Here is a 22,947-nt window from a genome sequence, read left to right as displayed (position 1 = left end):
GATACCAGGGTTGAAAACCCATTAAAAAAATTCCATTAAGAATTTAGATTAAAAAAATTGACATTTATCGTAAATATTTTGGAACGTACTACGCACACCCGATGCCTAACAGATAGGATACATTACTGTTATAAAACCGATATAATATCGGTTCTGCAGAACCGTAACCGAAATCGATATACCCAGAAATTTCGGTTCCTTATAACAGTTATTCAGAATATCGGTTCTTCGTAACTGTTTCAGTCAGAACCGATATATAGCAGTTTGAAACAGTTATTCTGGGAACTGTTTCAACCCCTGAATGAAACTAACGGGGCGCCACCTAGGTACGTGCCAACCTAAAATTTCCTTCTCCACTTGTGTTCAGCTTTACTAAAAAATTACTCCGAACACCTACACCAATATACACCCTCGCCATCCCCCTAAAATTCTCGAGGGCCACGAAATTTCCCTCGCTAAATTAAGGCCCCCACTACGAATTTTTAAGAAATTCCAATTACAGTTAGAGATGTCACTGTCACCACCTGCCACTCGTATAATAATTCACTCACCCATCGGCAATAAATTCGGAAGATGTGACTGATTTAAAAAATCGCAGTTTCGACGCGCGAGCGTTAATTACTTCGGGCGCAGAATTGACAAATACGCCTGACGTCGAACGCATTTTCCCGCGGGCCCATTCGCGCGGCGGGGATTTATGGGCGCGTTAGGCGGAGGCGAACGAATGGGCGCAATCTGGAAAATAAACAGCTACCGCGGTCAGCGCGCGGTGTCGGGGGCTCTCCGCCGCGCGGATTTATTCGCGGAGGCGCAAGAACGCGTTCTGGAGTCGTGGGTTCTTTATCCGACCCTCCGTTCTCCCTGACGCGGCGGTCGCGCCGCGATTAGACGCCGAACCCGGCGATCATTTTCGAAACAGACACGCTGGCCTGCCCGTTTCCCCTGCGAAACGAGCTGCAGCAAAGTTATGGACCCGTATAAATCCTCCGTTTGCCTGAGAAAAATAACTGTTATCTTTCAAATGCATTACCGAACTGCGCAACCGGCGGGGGAGTCCGAGTTCCCAGTTTCAAGCTTATCAGGCTTCGAATAAAAATCATAATTCTTCGAGTGACATTAAATGGCCCTCGTTTGAACGAAAACGCTTCGTGGGTGCTAGTGCCGATGGTGAGGGACACCTTTTGCTATCATCCCAGGTCGCTTCCTCCTCATTTCCCCACAAACTTAACGCAGCAAGTTCGTATTTTAAAAATAAAAACTCCTCCCAAGTGCCGTCTCTCTACGCTTCCAATCCGCCCTCGTATTTCCTGCGAGAAAGCGGTACGTTTATTCTGGAAATATGTCTGACGGGTTAATCGCGAGCGGGGGGACGAGCTGGAAGCCCGTGCGATTAAATACGTCTCTGGCCGTCTTGTTTATCGTTGTTATCAGCCGCGGGGCCCCGTTAAAGCGACAGTCCGTATTTTAATTCGGACGCGGCTTGATAAGGGGTTATTTCGGAATCGCGTGGGAAATTACGCGTTTTATTGGGGCCGCTTCCAGGACGTTTAAGACCAACAGGAATTCCTTACGTCGTTGAATATTTATCATTCGCCCCCGGGGGTGGTTGGTGGGAGAATTTAATTAAAGTCTCTGGCCGGGCTTCCTTCGACGGGGGCAGAGACGCTTGTGTTCCTCGGTTTCAACTTCCCCGCGACGAATTTTCCCGTGCCTCTGGGCTTCCCCGCTTGTTGCGCAAGATTCCACGCGATTCTTCTCCCCGCTCGGCTATGGAATCTGTGTTACCAGCCGCGCCGCAGAAGAGGATCGCCTCCTCTACCCGCCCCAATTCCCGTACGCGACGTGGAGAACTTCAAACTCGATTATCTCGAAAATGAAGCGCGATATGAAAAAATTTTACTCCTTTTTCTTGACTGATTTGCCTGTTGTGAATCGAAAAGGAAGAGTGACTTTTTTTCATATCGCGGCTTATTTTCGAGAAAATCGAGTCCGCAGGAAAAGACCTACCTTTAGAATCCCGCTCCACCGGAGACTAATATCTCTGCGAGACGAGCGAGACTAGGCGCGGCGCGACGAGCCTGGTTTTTGCAGGGAAAGGAGGGAAAGGAGATCTCTCCGCGAATGTCCGGCGGCTTCTTTTCCCGCGAGCCTCTCTCGGCGCGGATCGGATCGCCTAATAAGCGGCGCACGGTCGGGGAAGAACGTCGCGAAAGAAGCGCGGAACGCCCGGCGAGAGCCATATACGGGGCGGCGCGCGGGTCGTTGGCTTCGTGAAACCGTCCAGAACGCGCTTAAACGCCTGTACGCGCGGCGGAAAGCGATCGTCGCGGGAGGAATTCGCGTCGTTAGGGAACGATCGGGTACGCAGCCTTCGCTCTCCGGACGCGGCGAAAGGAGAACGGCTCGGCTCGTTCGGCCGCCGAGCAAAGGGGATGCGAGCGCGTCGTCTCTGTTGCCGGAGCTGCGCTCTCCGGCCGCAAGGTGCTGCGGGATATGGGCAGCGTGCGAGTAGGAACAATATTGGCTGGATCCTGGTGGAATCGAGTGTATCGCCTTCAGCTGGGGTTCGGGCCACTCGCTGTTTACTCAGGTGTACCGAAATCTGCGTGGGTGTAGCTTGATAGGTGTATGCTCGGTGCTACAGTGTTGTGTTTGGGTTTTCGGGGTACTTGACTCGGTTGCAGCCTGCTTAAGAGGTTCACCGCGATTCTAATTGAAGACTAAAGGAGGCAGGAGGAATTTGCTGAAATTCAGCGTAGTCATTCAGTGTGAAAGAATGAGGATGATTAGGCAGACGAATTTTCAGACTGTTTCACATGTTTTCTGATAGTTTCAGGGGAGAATTTGGTTTAAAATGCTGACAAAAGGGGATTTCCGCGAATTTTTTTAACGAAGAAAAATACATTTGAATCTTTCACAGTGGGATGCCCCTTAATGTAATTATGTCCTCGAGATAAGTGGATTTTTATACAATTTGGCGCAGAAGGAGGCAGCTCGAAATTTCGAAAATTCAACTTGTCATGGAGAAAATAAATTTTTGCTTAGAAATGTTGCTGAATGATATGTTACTATTTAAATTTCAAGTGGGTAAAGTACTTCGAAAATATGTCTAATTATAAGAATATATATAATTAAGACTATTCCCATGACTTTTTAAAAAATTAATACACTTACAAGGGAACATGCCGAACCCGGAAATTCGAAAAATTCTGAAACTGTGAATATGTAGGGAATTTCCTCCTCGTTACAACGCAATTTTTGCTTGTTGCCCAAATTCACTCTAAGGGGGTGTAATTGACCGCTGAAAATCCGGTTACCTTCCGATTTTGTGTTATAACTCGTGAACTGTAAAATAATTTTTTTCACCAAACGATAGATCTAATTAAAAGAAGTAACTTTTGTCTTGAAACTTTTTTCCCATCCCTTACAGATTGCGAGTTACAAAGTAAAATCGGAAAATAGCCGAATTTTCAGGGGTTAATTCCACCACCCGCTTAGAGTGAATTTTTGCAGCAAACAAAAATTGCGCTGTAATCAGGAGGAAATCCCCTGTATATTCACACAGTTTCAGAATTTTTTGAATCTTCTGGTTCGGGATCTTCCCTTATTAGTGCTGCAAAGTGTTTAATTGTTCAGGTCACCAAATTCTTCGCAATTCTGCTAGATTAATAATAATAACAACGACTTAGTTGCATCACAAGTTCTTCCAAGCATTAAAGTATTCCTGCGCTTCGAAACCTACCCCTGAACACGACAGGGTAGATTTAAAGCTAATTCTACTCGACCCCCTAAACTCACCCCATTCCACGCATTTATACCCAATTCTATTCACCTTCCATCGCGTCACGTTGCTTTGCATCACCCCGGCGAGTGTGCCACCCCATAGAATACTTGGAAGCTCGAAGCAATGATGTATCCCGTGCCAAGGAATGCATCAATCCCCGTCAGCTCTCGATAAACGATGATTTCCTGTTTACTCGGTGAATCGAGATAGCCCCAACTTGTCTTGTTCCCAGCGTTCCTTCGCGATCGGTGGTCGCGAGAATATCTTCATCCCCGAGCCGGGCCGCACCCCTCGCGCAAAAACCATGGTCGATAAATCTCCCCGCGGTGGAAGAACTCCGAGCCCCGTTTGGTAAACAAGATAGATACCCGCGAATATATGACGGCTATTTAGAATCGGGAAACTGCTCGCGCGCGGAACAGCGCGAAGGGGTTGATACCGTTCGAGCGGCAGATCCTAGCAGCCGCCCGTCGATAACCGATAAAATTAACCCCTTTCGCCTCGTTTCATGCGAGAACGCGCCGGAACAATGGGCCGGGCGTATTCCCTTGGAAAAAGGCGAATCCTTTCTGCCCTCGATCCACCGAATTACACCCTCTCCTCCCTTTGTTTCGCCATTTCGTTGCATCGCGATTTCGCGTTATCAAATGAGCTGCAGGGTTAACTAGAACCGCTCGCCCGCGCTTCCAGCGTAATTAATATAATAAACAGCTCGCTTCAACGGTAAAATAACGCGCACCCTCGAGAACAATGGCGACGTACACGGGCGAAACAAAAACCCCTGGCCAGACTTCAGCTCGTGATTGCTTTTGCAAAGGGTTCGCAGCTTCTCTTCTATTCGGCGACTTTGAAGCAGGGAATGGCCTGACACTTTTTTAAAATTTCAAATTTGTATATCAAATAATACTAAATTTTTATACTAAATAATAATTTTTCTTTCAATGTTGTCGAGGGATTTGTGGAGAAGAGATTATAGATTCCCTCTGTGATGCTCGTTGCTTTATTTTAAATAGCAGTAGGAGATTCCCAACGAAACTATGGCAACCCTCCCCCGGAATCACCCTGCGTGTTTGGGGGTGCGAGGGGTATTTAATAAGTAGGAATAACGACAGGAGGGAAACGAGTTCACTTGGAGCACTGGAATCGATTCCACCCCCTTCGAATTTAATTCCACCCTCTCCCGATTTAATTCCACCCTCTTCGAATTTAATTCCACCGGCGGAGGAAGCGTCGGCGGCCGTCGCGCGGACAAATAAAGTTCGTTCCGCTGATAGCGCGGGCCCGTTAATAGCTAAACAAACAGATGCATGGCGTCGGTCGCGCGACGCAACAAATCTGTCGGCTGTGGATGTCGGAGGCAGGGTTCGAGGAGGATTACAGCCGTAGAAGCTGCAATCAGCGTGGCTCCGGCGAATCGACGCAAGGACTGAATTGCCATCCACGTTATCATTACACCGCAACCAGCTCTACGCATAAATATGCATACGAGGAAATTAGTCCCGACGGGAAATTACACCCGCGCCAACGGCTTGTCGCGTCGATGCCGGCACTCTGTTTACACTTTTAATCGATCCGCCGAGCTGCTCGGGGGCACCCTGACTTTTTCATTTCCGCGCCCCGATCTCTCCGAAACGCTCCGTCGAATTTAATTTCAATGCAACTCGAACCTGGCCCGATTTTCACGGGAAATTCAAGCCAAGACGTGCCCGGCTTAATGTAAATTCAATTTCGGAGCGAACTCAGCGTAACTTGGGATTAATGGGGATTACAGGTGGGTTCCTTGAAAGTTCGAAGGGGTGACCAACTACCGAGCACGCTTTTCGGCAAGTATCTCGAAAACTAAAGCCGAGCGGCGGTAACATGTGTAGGAAAAAGTTGTTCGGAATGACGGTCTGTGCAACATATTTCAAGGGCGTCGAAATCGGCGAGATCTGCGCTTTTGTTAATAATTACCATTATTGTTTTTTCACGTTAAGCTTGAACAGCGGACAGGTACCAAAATATTTTTATGAATATCTCGAAGATTAACAATTTCTCAACGACATGTTTGAAGGTCATCAAAATTAGCGATCCTCCAGGGAGTGATTGGTGTAACCGCAGCCATTTGTGGCAAAATTGGAAATAATATCTGTGGCAACTTTCTCTGTCTACTTTCGTTTTTGCCACAAATAGTGGCAACCAATCAGCGACGATTACAGGTTGTTCCTCCCTAGAGAATTACTAATCCAAATCGGTGGGGTGTGCCCTCTTTTATTATATATAATTGCCAAATAGAAAAAGTAGGGAACAGTTTCCCTGATCCTCCTGCAAAAAGGGCTCGCGTAGGGGACATTCCATGCGAACTCGGACAGATTTTACAGTAAGTTTTCATAGATTGCTGAAATTTGAGTATGCTGTAGTGTTTAGTGATATTTAAACGCACCTCAAAGGATTTTTCAAAATTTTCAAAAATTACGATTTTACAGCGGTTTGAAGTTAAGTGCTAACTTTGTTTTCAATACATTATAGCTATGGAAGTAGTAAACGGGTGGAAATGAGCTGTACTGTGCTTATAGAGAAGATATTGAAGTTTTAAGAAAAAATTATTTCAGTTTAAAAAAAAATTGAACCATTTTTGTGCAATTATTTTAAACAAATGCAGGATCTTAACATCGGGCGCGATTTTAAAAATCCAAAAAAAGGGAGAATATAGTTCTATCCTTTCCCTTGATGGACAAATTTTCAAGAATATGGACATTTCAAAATTGGCCCTGTAAAAATTGTCGAAAGTTGAAAAAAAAAGTTAGCACTTAACTTCAAACAGCTGTAAAATCGTGATTTTTGAAAATTTTGAAAAATCCTTTGAGGTACGTTTAAATATCACTAAAGACTACAGCATATTCAAATTTCAGCAATCTACGAAAACTTACTCCGAAATCTGTCCGAGTTCGCATGGAATGTCCCGTAGGAAAGACGCCGTCCGCGACTGGATCAGCATCTCCGGGAAAGAATCCTCTGGAGGAGGCTCCGGTGCCAGGGAAATCCGGCGGTGGTTGGCGGAAAGTGCGACGGCTTCGAGTGTCCAGGCCGGCGAAGGAAGAATAGCAGGAAGCGCCTGCAGAGATAAGGGAGCTTTGCGGGGGTGGCGCGGGGAGGGGCGGGTCGAGGGGGATGGCGAAGGTTCGCATTAAAATTCAAATATCACAGCGGAGGAAGAGCCCTCGCTTTGAGGTCCGTGGAGCACGCCGGGCCAATATGAATACATTACAACGTGTTTGCATCCAGCCCCGGGCCGGTAATGCCTTCTATTAGAATCATGCTGGCGCATTTTAATACGGGCCAGCAGGGGGACGCGTCTGCTCGGGGGTGGCCGCCTCTGCCGTTGCAAATTGCCAGCCTGCTCTCTGCCAAATATCGACGGCCTAGGCAGCACCGTCTGAAAGCAGAGATTCCTGATTTTGGGCAAGATACTTGGAGAGCCAGGGTGGATGGGGGTGCATTCAGGGGGGTCATTGCTTTTAGGGTGGGCTGAGTATTTGCGTGAAATGTGATAAATGAGCCGTTTATTTTGAAAGTGGCTTAAGTCCATTTGTCAATTGTTTTTTGTTGACTGTAGTAACGTGTACAACTTGAACTTAGCATTAAAAATTTGTATATACAAAATTTTTAAATATAAATGGACTTAGAATCTTAGATCATTTTCAAGATAAACGGCTCAAATACTTCACTGGTTTCAATAATTTAAAACACCAAATGAAGTAAAATTTCTTATAAGGGACATAAAGATTTGCAGAGTAATAAACTTTTACTTTATCAGTTCTCACGGGAACCTTTAATGTGAGAACATTTTTAAAAAAAGTTCCACGGTCCATGTTTCAAATAGAACCTATTGAGAAGTTCCAGAACTCTTTCGAACTCTGGAAATTAGTCCTGAAAGTTGGGAAACATATTTTCCTCAATATCTCTGCAGAGTTGCAGATTGGCCATTTATCCGACTAAATAGTTCAACCCCTAACTTTGAAATATTATCCTTCCCGCCTAAACATGACAGCCCATTGTCAAAAAAAAATATATATATAAGGTACTCTATGCCAAGTTTCACCAAAATCGTAACAATTGTTCGAGCGAAGCCTGAATCCCCTTTAGCGTAGATGTCATCAACGGTTCAACTAATCTTCCCTCCCAGCCTTGAGAAATATCAAGAGCACGCCTCCCTCGGGATAGCAGTCGAACAATGCTGACCCCTATCCCGGTCCAGCAAAAAAAGAACCGTCCAAGCCAGCAGTCTCCTGACCGAGTCCTGTCGCCGTGCCTTCGACAATCGTTTGCCGGGTCCCGTCGAGAGGATTCCTCTGGGAGGAATCAAGGGGTCGCTCTCGAGGAGTCCTCGGTTATCTTTATTTCCCTGGCAGCCGACGACTTTCGATTCCCCGGGACGACTCTGTCGGGGCTGTCCTCGGGCCATCGAGTCTCCGGGAGGATGACGTTCGCCCGATTCTGTCGGATTATCCTGCTGACTCCGCGGAGGCGATTTCGAGCGTCGCCCGGGGGACACGGCGGTCCAGGGACGAGTGTCGTTCCGCTGGCGGACGGTAATTAAACGTTCGAACGTTCGCGTTCCCTTTTAATCGCATTAGGAAGTTGCCGTTCCTGGGCCAGGGCGGGGGCAACGGAGGCGGAGAAAGGTGGAACTTTGCAGGCGCGCTCGCCGGCTCTCTGTTTGAAATAAGATTATCTTGTCTGTTGGCCTGGGTCGCCTGGAAAAAGAGGTTCAGGCGTCATTGCTTGAAAACTGTCGCGGAGATCCAGCAAGAAAACAGCGGGGCAAGGTAATAGCGGGCGTCTCTCTCCTCGTCGACGGAAACGGCGCGATCTCCTCGCCTTCCTGCCTCGTTATCTCGGAGCTCCACGGTGTGCTCGTTAATCCAGCTTTTTCTTAATCCCTCTCCTCCACGGCTGCGTCTTCTAGAGAACCTGGAGGGCTGGGTGCCGCGAATTGTTCGGTCGATGGTGGAGAGGGCGTCGTCCTTGCTCGAGAGGCTCTTCGGCTACTTCTGGGATCCGTTGGATGTGCCTAATCAGCTCGAATGTACTTTCACATTCTACTCGATAGTATTTGTAGTATATTTTCTACACCATTCCATTCCACTGTGCTCAGTTCCACTCTGGCTTGACCCTGTGTGTAGTTTGACTCAATTCTGCTATATTTGTTTTACATTCTACTCAATTATTCCACCAGATATTTTTTTTGCTGCGTTATAATCATCAGTTCTAATTAATCATACGTGTAAACTTATCCAAATCTACTAATATTTACTTACTCAAATATAGAAGAAAAATAAATAATTTTCCTAGTCGACCGGGATTCGAACCCGGGTCCTCTCGCTTTCTAGGCGACTGCACTTGCCACTGCGCTACGCAGCCCGCTCGGCGACTCCTCTTCTCCTAATTCATATATACCTAAAGATCGCTGCCGCGCTCCACTGCGCACACTAGGAAGATATCAATTCTTGCCAGGCCGTGATTAACACCGGTTTCCCGTTTGCGCGCCGAAACACGCCAGCTCTCGGTTCCACGCCCGTCCCGCTTCGTACGGGCGACAGCTAAATAGGGCGAATGAATTATGCATCGGGCGAATTGGCCCAGAAAAATTCGTTCCGCGACTGCAATTCACGGTTCAATTAAGTCTCGCGGCCGCTTCAAAGCGTGCAATTTAATCACGATATCCAAGGAACGCGCTCGGCTGGGTCCCGTGGCCCGCTAACAATGCCGGAGCTGTATCGTTCGTATGGTCGCCGGTCGCAATTATGATCCCGACAATGCTTTTCCCCGGACGGCTCCTCTCGGCCGGCTCAAGTCTCCTTTGTGCCCCCCCCCGCGTTGCTTTTCCGTTGTGTCGCGTCTCGTTAATTAAGGAAGAAACATTTTTAGTTTCGAGCTCTCCGCCCCCTGCCCCCTCTCCCAGCCGCGCAAATGAGTTACCTGGTAATTGCGGCCACCACCAACGGGGAAATTGCGGGGAACTCGGCGCGCGTGGGCGTTTTGTCGCTGTTAGCTCGTTTTCCTGCTACCTCGCCACTCGAACCGGGCTTTTTTCGGCGCTATCGGTGCCTCGGTTTTGAACTTGATCTCGTTACTAATTGCAGGTTGGATTTGGGGCTCGGTTCGCGGTTTTTTTTTATTTGCAACGGAGTAGATTCAGTTTTAATCCTGGGATAGTAATGAGGACAACAGTGACGAACTCTGTTTTTCTTTTTCTATTTTCACTTTACAAATATTGAGTTGGTGTTCCTTTGTTTAGAGAAATTCATCAAAATAAAATAAATAGGGCAGTTCAAAGCAAAAGAGATTTTCATTCAAACTTCCCTAAGCGAAGCGGCACCTAATATCATTAGATTCAATAAGTATACAAATATTATTTTCATTGGGGGTACAGTGTGCCCAATTTCAGCATTAACCCTTCGTTGACACACCTCTTTCTTCGATCAACTTTGATATACCTGGGTGGCTGAAACCGAGAGCAATTTTCGAACCACTGTCATTTTCATCTAAAGAATCACATCGTTATGAAAAAAATCATGGGTCATTTTCAAGGTCTCTAGAATGCATTCCAATAGTTTTTTTTTATTTAAATTTTATCACAGTTTTTGTGGAAAAATTCTAGATTACCATATGTCGATAAAAAACGAAGAAAATTTTAAAAAATTGTAATTTTTACAGATCTCAATATTAGAAGCTAAAAATCTACAGAGTTGTTGTTCGAATATAATATTTTGAGAAAAAAAATAGTTTATAAGTCGGTTTTGGAGGAAAGGTATTTATTTGCATATAGAAGCTTATGGGTGGCTCACAAAAAATTAGCATTGGTATTCATTCCAGCGTTAAGGAAGCACGTAGCGAAATGATAGGGGGCTGGAAAGTTACACAAGGGGGTGAATTGCAAGATAGAGAGTCAGGGGCAGTTTCAAGTTGACTGACGCGTATTTCCTTATCTTTGGACACCAGATCCCTTCCCCGCGAGCTTCGGGATCTCTATATTATCGTAGAGTCATGCATTTAGGCTGCTCCAATTACATCCCTCGTAACACCCCCTCGAAGCGCAGGGAGCAGCGTGCCCATCTCAGAAAATCCAAGGTTGGCGTGAAATCAGCGGGCCTCCTAGCTAGCGAGCGCTTTTAATCATCCCCATCTGGATCCCCCGGCGCTCGGAGCACCGTGCCCGGCCCGTCCGCGAGCGTGCACGGCACCAAGACACGATTTCCACGGTTCCGTGACCTGGTTCGGCCCGACCTGGCGGAGCGAGGCTGGCTCGTTGTACCAGCGCACGACGAGCGCGCGGCCCGGGCGATTAATTTACTTGAAAACTTTCGTAATCAGACCGCGAGCGACGAGTCGCTCCTCTCGCGATAGGGCGTCATGCTTTTAATATAATTTATGCGGCTGCGGAGCGACAGCGCGGCGAAACACCCGTTGATGCGTTGACTGCTCGAAAGAAATTGCTGCAAGCCTCCCTCCTTCAATTAAAACACCCCCCGGGGAGGACTTCTCTCGCTCATTTTTCGGGGATAATTATTCTCGGGTGGATCCATTGTACGCGGGGCGTCAAGTGGCGAGAGCGCACGCAGGTACCTGCGACATTGCGGGATACTTTGGTTACGAGGATCGAGTTACAGTTTCGAGGGACTTTTCATGGTATCCAGTGCGAAATCCGAGGATATCGTGGCGCGCCACTGGCGATTCCCACTCGAGCGGGGCGTATCGTTCGTATGCGGCGAGCGTTCGCGCAATCATGCTTACTGAAACATCGTGGGAAAAGGCCCGGTCCAGGCCCGTCGGCGAGTGAGAGGGGACGAAAATACCCGCCGATCGCGCATTCACATTCTTCGCGCGGAATCGGGCCGTGAAACGCGCGCAAGGTTGACGGCGACGCGAGGTCGCTGACTCTGGGCGTGTCTGGCATCGCGCGCAATGTCAAATGCGATTTTTTTTTACCAAATTTCTATCGACGCACCATCCTACTTGCTATTACAGCGCGATGAGCGAGTACCCACGGCTCTGTCGCCGCGTTAAAATCGCCTGTCTCTCGCGGGGTGATCGTTAAATGCTCGCGGAAACCACGGAATCTGATCCAGCGACTAAAAACACGGAAAAAATGTTATATGAACATGGGTGGTGCGGGCTTTAGTTAGCCAGTTAAGGATGAGTTAAAGTGGATGCTGGGCGCGCGGGTTCCCAACGGCTAACATGGCGGCGGGCCGCGCTGCCCTTGGCTGCGCCGCACAATTAATTTGCCGTTGCTCGGAAACTAAAGCCTGCAGCCCCAAGTTCGTATAACATTTTTCTCGTGTTTTTCGTCGCTGAATCGGATGCCGCGGGTCTCGCGCGCAGTTAACGGTCTGGGTTGGGAAAAGCGAGAAGCAATCGCGTTGGAAAAGCTCGTGCGTAGCTACTTAACAGCGCAGTTCTGTTCTTGGAGGAGAAGGTGATCTCTAAAAAGCAGAAAATATAGATCTGGAACGATCAGCTGATTGTGAAGTTCAGTCAAGTTAGGGGTGCACCCTGCAACAGGCTCGACACAACGCGGCCACTCATTAAGGAGCGGTTTTAGTGTCCATCCTTAGTCGCCCGCTCGCCCGTAATCCTCCTGGAAAATAGAATCCGCCCGGCGAGAGCGGAGTTCAGGGAAATTAATTCGCAAATTGCGGACAGGAGCGAGGGAGACGAAGGGACAGAGCGACAGAGAGAAGATGTACCGTACTAACGGTTTACTAACGACCGTGACCAATTGCTCGTTTCCGACCGCACGATCGCCGCTCGTATTTTCATTATTCTGTCGCCGCCAGGTAAACGACCACCGCCGCGCGCCCGTACGTCCTCTTTGAATCCACCTGTCCACGTCCTCCCTTTGTCCGTTCCCCGGGCCCGTCCAGGCTTTTCCCCGTCGCTTCTTTACGGCCGAAAGGTGCGCTCCCCCTGGGACCAGAAGCCGCGGGAATTATTTCTGATCGAGACGGAGGAACGCGGCAGGAGCTACTTTTAGCCCTCGGCTCGCTTGCTCCGCGTAATTAGCTCGGCGCGAAATCTGTCGCTGGGATTAATCGAACATCTGCCTCCCTGAATAAACCGAACAGCCGTAAAGGAAACCCAATATTCGACCTCAATCCTGTTTGTCAAATAGGAGACTTCTGAGGTAGGGACATTCCATGCGAACTCGGACAGATTTCGGAGTAAGTTTTCGTAGATTGCTGAGACTTGAATACGTTGTAGCCTTTAGTGATACTTAAACGTACGCAGCGTCAACATTCGGCAATTTTTACGAGGCGAATTTTAAAATGTCCATATTTTTGAAAATTTGTCCATCAAGGGGAAGGATAGAACTATATTCTCCTTTTTTTCTGATTTTTAAAATCGCGCCCGATGTTAAGAACCTGCATTTGTTTAAAATAATTACACAAAAATTAGTTAATTTTTTTTTTAAACTGAAATAATTTTTTCTTAAAACTTCAATGTCTTCTCTATAAGCACAGTACAGCTCATTTCCACCCGTTTACTACTTCCATAGCTATAATGTATTGAAAACAAAGTTAGCACTTAACTTCAAACCGCTGTAAAATCGTAATTTTTGAAAATTTTGAAAAATCCTTTGAGGTGCGTTTAAATATCACTAAAGACTTCAACATATTCAAATTTCAAGTAGTCTCCTATTTCCAAGCACCACTGAGATCTGTATTGCTCGAAACACCCTGAAGTATTTATGAATTTTGGGAAAGAGTCGAGGTTACCTACTTGAAATTTTGTCTGGATTGGACGCAGAGGTTTCGCGTTTGGAGCGGGGGTCGCGATTAAGAGGCTCGCCAAGCGAGTGGATTATTTACGGGAGTCGCTGGACGATATCGAGAGACAGGATATATCGTGGTTACCTGCGATATCGAAATTGAAATCGAATTAAGGAGTTGGCGGCGGTGGCCTGGCCGCCGCGCTTCGTTACGGCAAGTTCTGATACGGTAATCAGCGTGGGCCCTGGCGAAGTTATCACCTCCGAGATAATTGCCATTCGCACTGCAGCTCTGCCTCTTGTCGAGACCGAGGCACGAAGTGGAGGGTTGCGAAAGTGGAAGTTGTTGGTTTTTGGAACGGGGGAGAGGGAAATGTGGGTGAATTTTGGGTGTCAGAGACTTGCATCTCGAGTGTCGATCTTCGGCACTTTGAGTCCTCAGTTTTTGGATCTTCAGCCTCAGATGGTAGGCCTTTCACTTTGCAACTTCCAACTCCCAGCGATGAAACTTTCAACCATTTAACTCTTAGCGATTCAGCTCTCAGCGATTCAAGTCTCATCACTGAACTCTCAGCGATCCAACTCCCAGCGATCTAACTCTCAACAATCCAAGTCGCAGCGATTCAGCTCTCAGCGATCCAACTCTTAGCGATTCAACTCTCATCACTCAACTCTCAGCGATCCAACTCCCAGCGATCCAACTCTTAGCGATTCAACTCTCATCACTCAACTCTCAGCGATCTAACTCTCAACGATCCAACTCTCAGCCATTCAACTCTCAGTGATTCAGCTCTCAGCGATCCAACTCTTAGCGATTCAACTCTTAGCGATTCAACTCTCAGCGATTCAGCTCTTAGCGATTCAACTCTCATCACTCAACTCTCAGCGATCCAACTCCCAGCGATCTAACTCTCAACAATCCAACTCTCAGCGATTCAGCTCTCAGCGATCCAACTCTTAGCGATTCAACTCTCATCACTCAACTCTCAGCGATCTAACTCTCAACGATCCAACTCTCAGCGGTTCAAGTCTTAGCGATCCAACTCTCAGCAATCCAGCTCTTAGCGATTTTACTCTGAGCGATGCAACTCCCAGAAATCCAACGCTCAGCACTTGATTCCCCACTTTTCAGCTCTCAGCCTCACCTCGGGATTCACACCTCCGATAATTCCCAAGCTGTGATTTTCGCAGCGGCTGCAGCCTCGTAATGTTGTCCCTCGAAATTGAATATTCGCTTGAATCCGATTACCAGCTCCCCGGGGATAAAACCTGTCGAAAATTACGAGTCGACCGCGCCGGGCACGCGATTATCGGGGGGCACAGCGGAGCGCTGCCCACCGATTGTTCCAGCGAACTAAGGTCGCAGGATTGGAAACCGATCCGTTTCAATCGCGGCGAGATTGCCGGAGTTCGAGGGGCAGAAAACAAACGGTAATTAACGATCCGACGATCCGATTGTGCACGGGCACGCGCAGCAATAATTTTCAATTCGTTCCGCGTGCTTCCGGCAATAATCTCCCCACCCGCCGCCATCGGGCGAATTAACAGAAATTTCCGCCACTCAAAAACTGAAGAACGATACCCACAGCGCGCAGAGCTTCCACTCGCCGAAAGCAAAATCCCATAACGAGGTTAAAGCGGCGCGCTCGATGCCCACGGTTGCTTCCGAAGTAATAACAATTTCAGAGAAGATTCCGCGCTCGAGACCGACCCCTCATCCCTGATAATAGTTTAATTGTTAAACCAAGTTTCCTGCGGACGAGGCGCAACTTCAGCTTGCGTTTTTCCCTCCCGGGTAGAAGTCGCTTCGAGGTGATTTTTAATTCAGACCTTTTAGCTGCGGAGTTTCGAAACTGATCGCCTCCAGCCGTAGATTTTATGCGCCAAGCAGCAATATCCACCCTCCCGGAGTACTTTTTCCGTTACCTCGGAAGATTCATTCTACCACCCACCATCAAACTCCATCAAACGTCAGCGACCCTTAATTCGGTCAGTACCAAAAAAAAACAACCCCCTCCTGTTCCCTGATCACTCCACCTAAACGACTCGCAGGGGTAGCCGTGGGGTAGATGGGAAGGCTAGGAGCGTTTGGTGTTGACAAGGGGAAGTCTGTTCCGTGGTCGGGTCGCAGGTTGTCCGTATCGAATACCGTTGACGTGGCCCGGTGGCAGGGGTTGTTAGGATGTCTGTTACGTCGCGAGAGGGTGTGGATGCTGATTTACAGCCAGCAGTCACGACATCCAGCCGCCGTTTCGGCCGCTTGCACGGCGAAACAGCGGGGCAGCTCGCGGATAATGGAGTGGCGTGCTCGTCTTCCCTCGCCTGAACCGCCTGTCCCCGTAAATAAACCGCTATCCGCGACAATTTTTCTTCCATTCTCGCGCCCTGCCGCGGTAAATCACGCGGCCCTGGGCTTCGGGGGCCTTTCAACTTCGGCCCACTACCCCAAAGACGAGTCAATTGAACGCAGTATTGCCCCAGGGTGAAGCCTGATAAGTGGGGAGATAAGTTCAAGGTGGTGTCTCGTGGAAGAAGGTTCCTGAGACCTGGGGTTCAGCTTCGGGGAGCAGAGTTTGAGGAAACAATAAGCATTTGCGCTCCTTCGAGTCTAGGAATGGTCGGACCTGAAGAAATCTAGAATACTTCAGAGTATTTTCAACTATCTGATACTGAAGAAGACGCCTCCCTTGATGTAGAAGTTGTTCTGCAATTTCGCAAGGTCGATGAGAAGTTCGCTTCGCTTTTGTTCCATTTTTAATGGCACAAGTAGCCCTAGTAGCGCTAGAACCTACCGCGGAAGTTCACGGTTTTCTGCCTCGCGCCCTTTCGCTGTCCTTTGCGTGGTCAGACCTATCTAAATATTTACCGTGAACCGGACATGCCCCGCTCGATGACCTCACCCTGGAACATTCCTCCTTCGAATCTGAACTCCGGGACATTCCATGCGAACTCGGACAGATTTCGCAGTGAGTTTTCGTAGATCGCTGAAATTTGAATATGTTGTAGTCTTTAGTGATATTTAAACGTACCTCAAAGGATTTTTCAAAATTTTCAAAAATGACGATTTCACAGCTGTTTGAAGTTAAGTGCTAACTTTTTCTCAATACATTATAGCTATGGAAGTATTAAACGGTTGGAGATGAACTTTACGGTGTTTATAGAGAAGACATTGAAGTTTTAAGAAAAAATTATTTCAGTTCAAAAAAAAAATTTGAACCATTTTTGTGCAGTTATTTTAAACAAATGCAGGTTTTTAACGTCGGGCGCGATTTTAAAAATCGGAAAAAAGGAGAATATACATTCAAATTTCAAAAATCTACGAAAATTTACTCCGAAATCTGTCCGAGTTCGCACGGAATGTCCCCTCCGCTTTCATGCGACTCGGTGGCCGAAAAGGTGGCCATTTTGTAGGAAGCTTACAGTGAAAGCGCTGCCGACCTCCGAAAGATGGATTTTTGGTCGCCCCGGGCCCCAAGGGTGGTACACAAGCTAAACGAGTCGACCCGCAGTCGGAGGGAAACTTGCGCGGCAGTCAGCTCCCCGAAGACCAACATCCAGAAATCTAATTTCCACATGTCAATGGGATTAGCCTGGCTAACTAACGCCGTTAACAGACTCGCCGGGCTCCTGTTCATTAGCCAGACGACGCGTCGAAGGAGACTGCCCCTCAGTCCGGGGTCCCCGGCCGCGGACCGTGGAGTTTCCGGGTGGCGTTCAGCTTGCAAAAGGACTGCAGCGGACCCGTCATTAAGCTCGTAAGCCAGTTTCCAACTCCGCCACGGAGCAGCCCTCGAAAAGCGCCACGATAGGCAGAGGATGATCCCTCTGACGCCAGTTCTCTTCCCATAAACATATCGCGAGTTGGGAACAACCTTTACGACTCAAAACCCGATCCATCGCAGTGGCAGGTGGTCTAGTCCTAGCTTCTGAGCCGAGACGCGGAATATTTGACCTTGCGGAGGACCTGGGTGGCTCTACCGAGGTATCAGCTGAGGAGTACAGTGCTGTAGCACTGCACGAGGATGACCCGGATGACTCCGCAATGGTGTTTTCGTTCGGGCCACCCAAAGAGGTGCATTAGGGATGTAACGAGGGTACGGATAGTACCTACTGCCGCGGAGCGAGGTAGTCGACGAGTGCAGGGAAATCCTGGGGAATTGGCGCGAACCTGCACACGCGTAATATCGTACGTGTGGGGAAAACGGGACGAGGCTGCGTCCCAAGGCGAGGAAGGAGCCGTCTCCGTCACCGACGACGTGGGGGATCCAGTTTCCATGGATATTGGTTATCGATCCGCGGTACCCCCGTCCTTTATCGCCCTCCGCCCCACCTCGTATCGCAGCAGCCACCGTTCCAGCCGCCACGTACCCCCTATGAAGTCATAAAGTTGCGCGCGATGGTAGGGGGAGAAAGAAACTTTATGCATGATATTATAATACGCTCGCGTCTTCGTACAGGCTGCTCGAGCTTGAGGGACGGTTTATTGCGTCCGTTTCGAATCGCTGCGCGTGCCCCCGCAGCGAAACCCTCGCGCTGCTGGTTTATTGTTCTTGTACCTGGGATACTACTCTCCGGGGGAGGGACAGGAATATTATGGGTGCTGAAGCAGGTCGCGATCGGGAGGAGATGGGGCTCGAATTGTGGGGATTGGGTAGACCGGGGTTAGGCACAGGGAAAGGTTAGAGAGGCCCAAAGAGCTTTGAGGCTTTGGGAGAAGAGGTAGGAAGATTATCTCACTCGGAGATGTCAAATCTCAAAGCTTTTACGAACTCTAGGTGCTATTAGTCACTAGGCACAGGTCAGAGATGAATGTACACTAGGACGTGGTTCAGTTTAGACCAATAGCCAAAGAATGACCCAAAAAATAGCCTCTTTTTGAGCCCACGATTTTGGAACTGAATTTTATGCGAAACGACACCTTACGGTGAGACATCAATCACGCGAAATTTTCAAGATGAGGTGACGATTAGTTTCTGAGATATGGGAGGTCGAAGAAGTGAAAATTCGTTAACGCGTCAGCCTATACGCTTCGATGTAGGTACGGACTTTTATGTCAGTCCGATAATTTAAATAATTATTTCCAGGGGTTTTGCTGACTGCTAACAACGAATTTGAACTTAGATTTTCAATATTCACAATGGCCGATTCAATATGGTGGACGATATATATAAAAAAACATCCACTACACAGACATTTATATTTCTTGATTTTGATTTTTTTTACCTTCCATATCTCAGAAACTAATTGTCACCTCAACTCTAAAATTTGTTGCGATTTATGTCACATCGTAAGGTATCATTTGACACAAAATTCAGTTGCAAAATCCTGGGCCCAAAAAGAGGCTAAAAAAGGCTTCGTTTCTGGGTCACTCTTTATGTCTAAACAAGTTAAGGTTAATCTTCTTACAATTCGTGATCGGCTCGCTCTTGCGAATTGAGTCTAGGCACAGACGAGGTATAGAATAGACCTATCAAGCAATGTATTTTTGTGTCGCCGGTTTAGGGGGTCCTAGGACCCCCTTGCCATTTTAGTGTCGCATGCAACGTTACCGGTGAAGTCTCAAAACAGATTGTAACGCTACGCGTGGTAGGAACTAGAATTAAGCACGAGTGAAACTAGTTTATGTTTTTAGAGTCAATGCCCGCGATTTACAAATGTTTCTGTTAGAGTAACAATTTAAAAATCGTCTTATGAACATATTTCGTTCAACGGAAGAGAACGGAGGAAGAAAATAAAACGATATCACATTCCGGTTTATTTAACGCAAAACAAATTTATTTAACATACAAATTTATATAAACAACAACATTATTTGTGGAAGACATGCTTTCATGATGTAACGTGGAATACCTCGCAAAGGAATTGTAACTTTGTATATTTCAATAAGATGCTGAAGCAGAGAGGACTTTAAAAATTGTGAAAAACTCAACAGTTCCAGTATCTCGCTGAAATATTCCAACTTGCACTTATTCTTCCATCTTAACACTATATTCGTGTTCTGGGGTTCGGTAGGAACAATCGAACAACATTTTAAGTTACATAGTATTGCAAGTTAAAGAAATTCTTATATACGACTAGAATATTTGACAATCGCAGCCATCGGCTCGGTTCTCACCGATTACCAGGTCTCACCGCGAGGAGGTTGCTGCGCTTGGAGACCCGTAGAGAGATAGATGGAATCAAAGTTCCATCGATCTCCCTGTACATGAAGCCTACTAAACCAAAGAGATGGATGGAAACAAAGTTCCATCGATCCCTTCGGTTTAGATATAGAATCTAGGGAACTGCCAAGCAATCACTCGATTAAAAGAAATTCAGGAAAGAAGGAAAGGCGAAGGGTAAGCATGAAACGAGTATTGGACGGCGCAGTTCCTACCACCCTGCTGTCCAAGTCGAAAGGGAAAAGCGCTCGGCGCCTCCCAGACGATTCCTGTTGCTCCGATGCAACTCGTCAGGAGCAAACACTTGACCTGACTTAAGCCGTCTAACACGGAGATTGGGTAATCGAACCGGGTGACTTACGCAGGCAGTGTACCAAAAGGTGCACCCCCTACGCCCGAAACTTTTCCCTTTGGACAAGAACACCAAGGGATGAAACCGATCCACCCATACCGATTCCATGCTCAGTCACTTGCTTCCGCAAACGGAAGCAGCGGTAACCTCCTCATCCCAGATGAGGAGCCAATAAACGAACAACAAAGTTAACGATTTAGTGACTGCTTGGCAATTTTACATGGGACCTTAAATACTTCATACTATAATAAATTAGCCTAGGCTTCCTTAGATGTCTTCTTTCACTGTCACTTTGCACGATCCCTTTTCACTATCACTCCATTCCCCGAGTAACGGTGAACCTGAAAAGCTGAAACAATCAACTACTATATATTAGTAACGGTGTGGTCGGCCTGGAAAGAAATTAAGGAAAAGCTTATTGAGTTGGAGACGATCGAGATAATTTCGACCAACAGCAGAGCACGCACGAGCATGCAAAACCACCGCAGAGATAAGTACTTGAAGGAAAGAGCAGAGAATGTAGACCCATCGATGAGATGCATGACCGAGTGACAGAAGTCACACAAAACCATCGGAGAAGTCGACGAGATGAAATAAATCATGGAAAACCACCGAAGAAATCCACGAAACAGAATAAATCATTTAAACCCATCGAAGAAATGCATTAAATAAAAGAAACGCATCGAAGTAATACATCGAATAAAGTAAATCATATAAATCCATCGGAAAAATGCATGAAATAGGAAAGATCATGCAAACCCACCGAAGAAATACACGAAATAGAAAGACTCGTGCAAGAATCCTCAAAGGAATGCATGAAATAGGACAGATAATGAAAAACAATCGAAGAAATCAGTTAGAAATGGAGAGAAAGCTGTTTTGGCCTTGACAGAACAATACAATTTTAAATGACTCAACGTACCTCAAAATTTCATCGGCACCAACCGAGTATGCTTACCCGGGCCAGAGGGACGAGGGGTCAGAGGAAGAACCAGGGTTGAAACACTGACCAGGTCCCCAGGAAGTCCAAGAAGTCCAAGAAGTCCAGTAGGTCCAGGTGGCTCGGCAGCTCCGGGGGGAGGGGGAGGAAGAACCAGGTCCCCAGGAAGTCCAGTGGATCCAGGTGGCTCGGCAGCTCCAGGGCGGAGGGGGAGGGGGAGGAAGAACCAGGGTTGAACCCCTGACCAGGTCCCCAGCAAGTTCAGCAGCTCCGGGGGGAGGGGGAGGAAGAACCAGGTCCCCAGGAAGTCCAGTGCATCGAGGTGGCTCGGCAGCTCCAGGGGGGAGGGGGAGGAAGAACCAGGTCCCCAGGAAGTCCAGTGGATCCAGGTGGCTCGGCAGCTCCAGGGTTCGCGGAGGTCCTTTAAGTCCGGAGGACCGACGACGACTGAGTACACGAAGATCTGTGAGCTCCTTATGTAGACTTCGAGGAATGATGTCTCCCGATCAAAACAAGGTCGACGGTTAGTTACAATTGCGAAATCCAGCGAATTCTTCGGCAAAAATGGATTTTCGGCTAAAATATCCATTCCAGTGGCTATTGCTGTGACAAATAATGTTAACAACATTTACACTAACCGCCCAGTATAAATTATTATTAACTATAATCGATAGAACTCGAGATATCGAGCAATTTGTAACATTTGGCCTTGGATTTGCAAATGATTTTCTGCGCCGACTGAAATCTCTTTTATTCTCAATGTTTAATCGTTCGATACATTAATGTTAATGCTTATACATATCACGTAGTATTATTTATAATGTATAAATACGTTTTAGTTGAACTTAGTGTAAGTGAATAGTTGCAGGAATATTTGGAGAAATATGAGTGAGATACTTGTGAATTGAGAAATCACGAGATAATATGCACTATGCCATGCACACACTTGACTGAACCGATGAATTTCTCAGGGCTAGACAAACTTTTAAGACACTCGTGCATCATGCAACTTTCTGCGAGACTTTTAAAATTAGATTTTACTGTAAATTTCAGTGTTGGCGGTAAACTAATATTAGGGGCAAACGGAATCCAATTATTATTACTTCACTGGAATGATTAAACAGTGCATTAGAACCTTGTGGGAATATCAGTAACAGCGTGAATTTTTAATACTTTTTTCGGCGCACGATACGTGAAAGGGTTCGCAAGGGTACGCAAAATGGATTTTCGGAGAGAAATCCGCGTGAGTCGTTGACCAACCGAGCCAAAGCATACCGTAACAAAAGCCTACCCTCTTATGTCAAACTCTCTCTCTAAACAAGTCACACGTATACAAGTACGCAACAGCTTTCAGCATTTCAACACATTTCAGAGTAGTTGTCTGTGGTCTAGGTTACCCTAGGTTACCTTTGGCTGAAGTAGCTCTATATGAAACTACTTAGCCTAATTACTTCTCAATAATGAGTTAATCTTCAAATATCAACAACTAATCTTGAATCTTCCACAGGTACCAAGGCCCAGAGTCAGCGCCAGGCCCACCACAGGAGACTCCAAGTTCCAGCATCGAAAACGTGAGTCCCCATTTCAGTGCCCTATTTCTCTAAAATTTCTTTGCGAAACATCTCCCCCCTGCAAGCTTCCACCCTCCCACAGCGTCTCTGCGCCGTTTCCCCAGCATTTACATCAACCCATTACCCGTTTCTCGTATTCAAATCTGAATAGTATCACCCGGGGCATATTTCAGTTAAATTGCGCGAATAAATTGCGGTCTGGCCGTCTTGCGCGTTGTTTATCTTCATCCCCACCGCGAGGGTGGAGCGAGCAACCCTTTGCTAGCCCCCTGCCACCGCGGAACCTTTTAACCGCAACATTATCGCTTCTGGATAACGTACATCCACTGTATCATCGTGTGCCTAACGGCCATCCTGGCAAAGTGCTCACACGTGCTGGGAATTT

General features: G+C 47.3%; 2 protein-coding genes across 2 annotated transcripts in view; one reads left to right on the top strand and one right to left on the bottom strand.

Moving 5' to 3' along the window:
• Alpha-man-iib (alpha-Mannosidase class II b) overlaps positions 1 to 22,947 on the top strand; it is a 106,429-nt gene that overhangs the window by 14,220 nt on the left and 69,262 nt on the right. The window contains exon 2 of the mRNA XM_076828403.1: positions 22,499 to 22,562. The gene's annotated coding sequence lies outside the window, so the exon portion shown is untranslated. The remainder of the gene's footprint in view (positions 1 to 22,498; positions 22,563 to 22,947) is intronic.
• Beta'cop (coatomer subunit beta') overlaps positions 1 to 22,947 on the bottom strand; it is a 106,847-nt gene that overhangs the window by 57,272 nt on the left and 26,628 nt on the right. The gene's annotated exons all lie outside the window — the stretch shown is intronic.

Source organism: Andrena cerasifolii, chromosome 15, assembly GCF_050908995.1.
Source record: "Andrena cerasifolii isolate SP2316 chromosome 15, iyAndCera1_principal, whole genome shotgun sequence".
Classification (NCBI taxonomy): domain Eukaryota; kingdom Metazoa; phylum Arthropoda; class Insecta; order Hymenoptera; family Andrenidae; genus Andrena; species Andrena cerasifolii.
This window is presented reverse-complemented; position numbering and strand designations above follow the sequence as displayed.